Source organism: Ursus arctos, unplaced genomic scaffold (assembly GCF_023065955.2).
Source record: "Ursus arctos isolate Adak ecotype North America unplaced genomic scaffold, UrsArc2.0 scaffold_19, whole genome shotgun sequence".
Taxonomy (NCBI): Eukaryota; Metazoa; Chordata; class Mammalia; order Carnivora; family Ursidae; genus Ursus; species Ursus arctos.
In genome coordinates this window covers 48,609,168-48,616,027 of record NW_026622863.1, presented here as the reverse complement: position 1 = coordinate 48,616,027, position 6,860 = coordinate 48,609,168, and positions in this window count along the sequence as shown.

Sequence of the window (6,860 nt, the reverse complement as noted above, 5' to 3'; positions counted from 1 at the left end):
TTGCAACTGGGTTCGCTGGGTGAGTCTTGGGTTGGTCTCACCTGTGGCTGCAGTCAGCTGGGGCTGTTGGCCAGGACGGCCTGGGTTGCTTCCCCGCCACGTGGCCTCTCTCCCTCCAAGCATTCGGTAGTGAAGCCCAAGCTGCCCTGCAAAACGGCTGCTGGCTTCCAAGAGATCATTCGTGGGAGCGAGAGGCCAGGCCTGGTAATGCCTAAGCCCCATGCTGACACAGTTATCCCTTGCAGTATTACAGGGCCCTCCCGGAGTCAAGGGCGGGGAAGTAGGCTGCCCCTAGTGGTGGGAGGGGTGACACGCACGTACATACAGACCCAGGAGGATTTCGCAGCAATGTCGGCAGGCAGCGGGGCCCAGCATCTGCACTGGGCAAAAATTATATTTTCTAATGGGAAAGGTGTTTTCTAAATAGTATAATAGCCTGTGGGAAGAGGTTCGCTTGAATCGGAATCTGTAGAGAGAACTAAGAGCTCGGACTGTGGGCCACTGCGGTAAGGTCGCTCTGATGAAAAGCTGGAATGGGATCTTCCGCAAACCACTCTGTTCACTTTTTCAGCCAGACACTAGCAACCAAAGGATAATAATGAACAACAACAACAACAACAACAACAGATTGATTTGTTTCAAAAGTCTTCCTTTGAAGGGTTCCATTCGCCTGGGAGTCCGAGATCTCTCATTACCGTGATGACCTCTAGTCACATTTTTCCCCCTGTATATTCTTAAGATTTTTATTTATTTATTTGGCCCAGAAAGAACACAAGCAAGGGGAGCGGCAGGCAGAGGGAGAGGGAGAAACAGGCTCCCCGCTGAGCAGGGAGCCCGATGCGGGACTCGATCCCAGGACCCTGGAATCATGACCTGAGCTGAAGGCAGACACTTCACTGACTGAGCCACCCAGGCGCCCCCTTTTCTGTATATTCTTGCTTTATGATTTCCCCAGGCATTCCCTTGAAGTTTCGTGTAGAAGATACATGTTTGCTGACTGAAGCCAGAGGGAAAAACTAGACTTGACTTTCTTCAGAGATTATCCGACTGCCGTGGTCAAGTGTGTCCCATGACAGAATGCCAGCGACTGCGGTCTTTGTGCTCCTGTCCTGCGAGTGTCCGGCCCGAGGGCAGCCTTCCCATCTGCAGCAGAGGACAAGCCCACACAGGGAGGAGGCTTTACGAGAAGCTGTGGGCGCTGGCTCCCAGGACTAAAACCCCGCAGGACTCTGGGAAGTCTCACCTGGTCGGAGCCGATGGTTTGTTCCTTGAATCTCCAAACACTTACTTGAATTTTTACAGATATTTCCGATCGGTGGGGTTGGGCCACAGTTGCTCCCTCAAGTCGACTTTTGGCTCTCATTCATTCATTCCTCTAGCTACTGGATTATTTTAAATGTCCAGTTTGGTTTCCTTTTGAAGTGTATGGATTCCATGCCTCCCCTCTCCCCCATATTTAATATATCCAAATGCATGCTTACAGATACGTGTAGTGCAGAGTATTTTTTTAAAGCCTAAAAATAAGCCATAGACATAAAAGATTCACGTTACTGAATTGAGCTTTAGTTGGGGCTCGGGGGTTTGTGGCAGGCTGTGGTTCCTCTGGGCTCTGCTAGGGGTTTATCCTGAGAACACCGTGAGGCATGGAATTGCCTAGAACAGGAGAAGGCAGCATCAGGGCTCCATTGCAAAGAAACCTTGAAATCCTGGCCAGGGCGACAGGTGCTCAGCCCCATCTGGGGCGAACGTGGGTAAGATGGAGGCCTGCCCCCTACATGGGAGGGGTGAGGGGAAGGGAGGGGCCAGGACAAGGCCATGGATGACAGAGCGGACAAGGCAGCCAGGCCGAGATGGGCAGGAGGAGGAGGAGGAGGAGGCGGAGGAGGAGGAGGAGGAGGCTTGGAAGGAGAGGATAAGGCTGGTTTTAGACACAGTGAAGGTTTCCCCATATTCCTCAACATGGTGACAGATTTCTCCTTTTTTATTACGAAACTAATCTATGCTCTTTGAAAGGATTTAGATAAATACAAAATCATACACAGTAAAAAATCAGCTAGGATTCTTCCACCCAAACTAAGATAACTCCTCTTGTGATTTGATCGTATACTTATAATTTTGGTTACACAGACCCAGGGATACAGATAGGCAGATAGGGCTGTGCATGGATAAGGACGTGGTTAGACATGGACACAGCTGCGGATATATGTGTGCGCATACGGTAAGTCTGTAGATGCAGCCACAGACAGAAAGAGGCAGAGATATTACAGTGAGGTGAATGACGGCCCCCCAAAACATGTCCACATCCTAACCCAACGCCTGGAACCTGTGACTGGGGACCTCATGTGCGATAAAGGTCTTTGCAAATGTAATAAAGGATCTCGAGATGAGAACATCCTGGATTATCGGAGTGGGGGCTAAATGCAATGACAAGCGTCATCACGAGAGAGGGGAGACACAGAGAAGAGGGGACAAAGAGGCGGAGGTGGGAGCCACAAAATGCCAGGTGCCCCCGGGAGCTGGGGGAGCCAAGCAAGATCACCCCCTAGAGCCCTGGGATGGAGCGTGGCCCCGATGAGACTTTGATTTCGAACCTTTGCCTCCAGCATTGGGAGCAAAGGAAAAAAAAAATGTTTCTGTTGCTTTACGCCGCCCAGTTTGTGGGGCTCTGTTACAGCAGCCGTGGGTGGGGAGCACAGATGGGTCTGGAAGGCGGCAGGGAGATCACCGTGGATCCAGATCCAGATGTGGGCACGGCTGCCGACGTGGCGGTGGCCGTGGCCGTGGATACGCACCCGTGTCAGGGGAGGCAGATGTTGATGGGCCCACAGGCATAATCGCTGTGGCTGCCGGCACAGACAGACAGAATCCAGATCTGGAGGAAGCCCCAGTGAAGGACCAGAGCCAGCCCAGGCTGACTGGGGCGCCACCGCAGACGTCACAGGCACAGAACCCCCCCCCCCCCCGCCCCGCCAGCAAACGCTCCGCAGCTGAACTCTCAAGGTTTTCCGGAAAATCCTGACATCCTGTAATCGTTTCAATGCCCCCAGTGAGCCTGCTCATTCCTGGCTTCTGGATAATGATGATCATCTTGTGCCCCAAAATGTAAAAAATGCTGTTCCCAGAATGTCTGCAGGGTTCTCGCTTTTTCCTCTCTCGTTCAAATCCTGTTTCCCTTTGCGCATTGACAGCGGTCCGGAGCCCGCCTCCCTCCCCTTCACATGCCAATAACTATTTTAGAATCAGGCTTTGGAGCCCAGGAAGGAGGAGGGAGCTAGAAAGGAGGGAGGGAGGGCAGGGCCAGTAAGGAAGGAAAGGAGGGGAGTGTGCACCCTGCCATGTGGGGACCCGGCAGCCAGGGCCGCTGAACCAGCTTCAAGCTCCGGAGAGAGAAACTGCCTCCATGCGTCATGGGGCAGCTGTGGGAAAGAGGCCCTCTCTTCTCCCAAGATTCCTTTAAACACCCCTGTCTTCCTGATGGGAAGACTGAGGCCCAAAAAGAAGGGGAAATTGAGAGAAGTGTAAGCCTCAAATACGTTGATCCAGGCTTCGTTAAAATTGGTAGTTGGAACCGAATAACACCGGTTAGAAATATGTGTCTCCTGCACAGACATGAGGATTAGGACAAATCAGGTGCATTAGGAAGAAGTCACTCCCTTTACCGAGGGACTTCGCTGAAAACTACGTCTCTCTTCTGTTTGCTGAAAGGGTCAAAAGCCTTCCCCCAGATGTTCCGCTTTTAGTGTTCGCATCAAAGGTTTTAATTTCCCGGGTCAGGACCCACTTCCTCGCAGTGTTCTCAGGCAGGCACCTGGCTGCCTCTGTGCTTGTCTCATTTGTAAGATGGGGCGACATGTTGTGACCCCAGAGACCCCCAGGTCTGGCTACCTCCGAGTCTCGGCTCTTGTCCAGTGGGGCAGCTGCCTGGGTCCACCACAGCTGGCGGGGCTGGGAGGCTTCTGAGACCCCTCCTGGCTCTCTGGCTTCTCCTCTGCAGCCACCCCCAGCTCCAGCAGGCCCTCCTCAGGCAGTGAGGTATCTTAAGGGCCCCTCATTCATGCCCAGACTCCGGGGACCCCCACATTTGTTCCTGCTCAGACCCCAAGACCTTCCAGTGGCCTCTGACCTGACACACATCACGGTGTCTACACCTGATCTCAGTGCGTCCCCGCTCCGCCACTCCTGTGCACCGCCCATGGCTCCAGCTTGGTGAGCCTGGCCTCAATTCTAACCAGGGTGGGGTCCCCCATCCCAGCATCTGCAGCCTTGCTTCTTAATTACCTGTTTTCACGGACATCTCCTGGCCAAACTCCCTTTTAGAATTTAGACACTGGTTGTTTCTGTGATTGTTCAACTAACTGCCTTGAACCTCAGACCTAAGGTCATATAGATCTGTCCCTACTGATGCCTTTAAAACTTATGGACATGGGGCGCCTGGGTGGCTCAGTCGGTTAAGCATCTGTCTTGATCTCGGAGTCCTGGGATCGAGCCCCGCATCGGGCTCCCTGCTGAGAGGGGAGCCTGCTTCTCCCTCTCCCTCTGCTGCTCCCACTGTGTGTGCTCTGTCAAATAAATAAATAAAATCTTAAAAACTAAATAAAACTAAATAAAACTTATGGATGTATTGAGACCTTCCCCCAACAAGTCCCTCTCCTCCTCTGTCCCTCCTGCCTCACCACCCCACCCGTCACGCTGTTTATGGTTTTAGCTCTCGTGGGTCTACCTCCCGATTTTCTTCGTTCCTTTTTTTGCTAAGACATTAAATGTTACCAAGATGTCCATCGCCGGACCTTCCCACCTCCCTCATAGCATCTCCTGAAGTGGTTTCTCTTTCAATTTAAAAAATTCCTCTAGTGACCACTCGGGGAAAGGTAACACCCCACGTACCAGAACAAACTCCAAACAGACCCGAGATCCAGACGGAAAGCACGACATTGTACAAACGTGGGAAGAAAGCCTGTCGGGATCTCTGTGAAACCTGGGTGTAGAGAAAGTTCTGACCCTGACTCACAATGCAGAGACCATGAAAGCAAAACCAATACATTCGATCTCATCAAAACAAACTTCTGCCTGGCCAAAGCAGCCCACGCCAAGTCTCAAGAGAAAGGGTTGGCATGTGAACTGAAATATGGTTAAGACTTACACAGAACATAAATAAATTTTTACAATTTAGGAAAAAAAAAAAAAGAGAGAAAGCCCGGGAGGAAATTCTTTGCGGCATATTTCCCAAACACCGGGTCTTCCAGTATACCCCTCCCATGCTGTTCCAGCTGGAGGTCCCCACCCCGAGTCTCATGAAGAAACAGCAGACTGACCCCAAATAAACATTCTTCTAAAGGGGGAAAGATCGTATTCATCGCAGAGTCAATGTCATAAAAGAGAAGCTGAGGAAACGTTCCAGATTGACGCAGACCCAAGAGAACTAAGGGCGACATAGGGCGCGCCCGGGTCCGTGGACACGAACGATGCACGCGGCGCAAGGACGTAAACACAGACATTGTACCAGTGTGAGGCTTCCCTAGCGGGTAGGTGTAGTGTGGTTACGTGAGAGGACCCTGACTCGTAGGAAACGCACACCGAAGGACACAGGGGTAAAGGGCCAGGACCTGCGCGAGGCGACGGACCCCCAAGTGGCTCAGGAAACGCTGGCGGGCGCGCACACAGAGTGTCAAGCAAACGGAACAGAACGGTTTGTTCGTAGGTGAATCTAGGTAAAGGGTAGACGAGTGTTCTTTGCATTTCTCTTGCAGCTTTTTGTGCAGTTAAAGATTGTTCCCAAATAAAAAGTTACAAAAGAAACCAATCAGGATTTTATGAGGAATGCTGGTAATACACGATCTAGAATCCAGTCATCCTTGACACATAAAGCCAAGCGGCTGACCAATTACATGCTAGCTATGGGCCTCTCTTTTTGGAAAAACTGCATCTCTGGGCTTAAAGTTAATTCTGGCATCTTGAGCTCAACCCAAAACTCTACCGTGAATCAGAAATTTGTACAAATAGGGGCACCTGGGTGGCTCAGTTGTTAAGCGTCTGCCTTCGGCTCAGGGCGTGATCCCGGCGTTATGGGATCGAGCCCCACATCAGGCTCCTCTGCTGGAACCCTGCTTCTTCCTCTCCCACTCCCCCTGCTTGTGTTCCCTCTCTCGCTGGCTGTCTCTCTCTGTCAAATGAATAAATAAAAAAATCTTTAAAAAAAAAAAGAAATTTGTACAAATAAAGGTATTTATTTCTATTTCCCTGCCTGCTGAATCTGGGTTGGCCTTAGTGACTTGCTCGATGGGCACAATGTGGCGGCGGCGATGCAGTGGGGCCTCCAAGGGCAGGTCATGAAGACTCGTGGGCCCCCTCCTGGGCAGGCGGGTGCAGGTGTGCCCCCCCGTGGGAGCCGCCTGCCACGCCGGGAGAAGCCCTGTGTGGGCGCTCCAAGGACCGTTCCCAGCCTGCGGCCTGTACCGACTGCTAGGACTCGGAATGAACCACCGTGTCCAGCTAGGCTTGTCTTCTAGTCTCCAGATGACTCTGGCCCCAGATGTCACCTGACTGCAAATGCCGAAGACCCCAAGTGGGAACCGCACGGCGAAGCCCCGCCAACCCACAGAACCGTGACAGATACACAGACATTTACAGCCAGTGAGCAGTCTGTTGTGCAGCCACACAGTAAGTGAAGGACTCCCCTTGTCCAGCTCCGGGGAGGGGACCTCAAAGCCCAGGAACGTCCTCCTTGATGAAGGACGTTGTTTACCTAGTGCCCTGGGCCACTTGAGGTGGTTTATGCTGGGGACCTGGGTCACATGACATCAGCTTGTGTCTCCGGAGACTAAGGTGTGGTCGAGGCAAAGTGACCAAGCCCAGTAAAGACC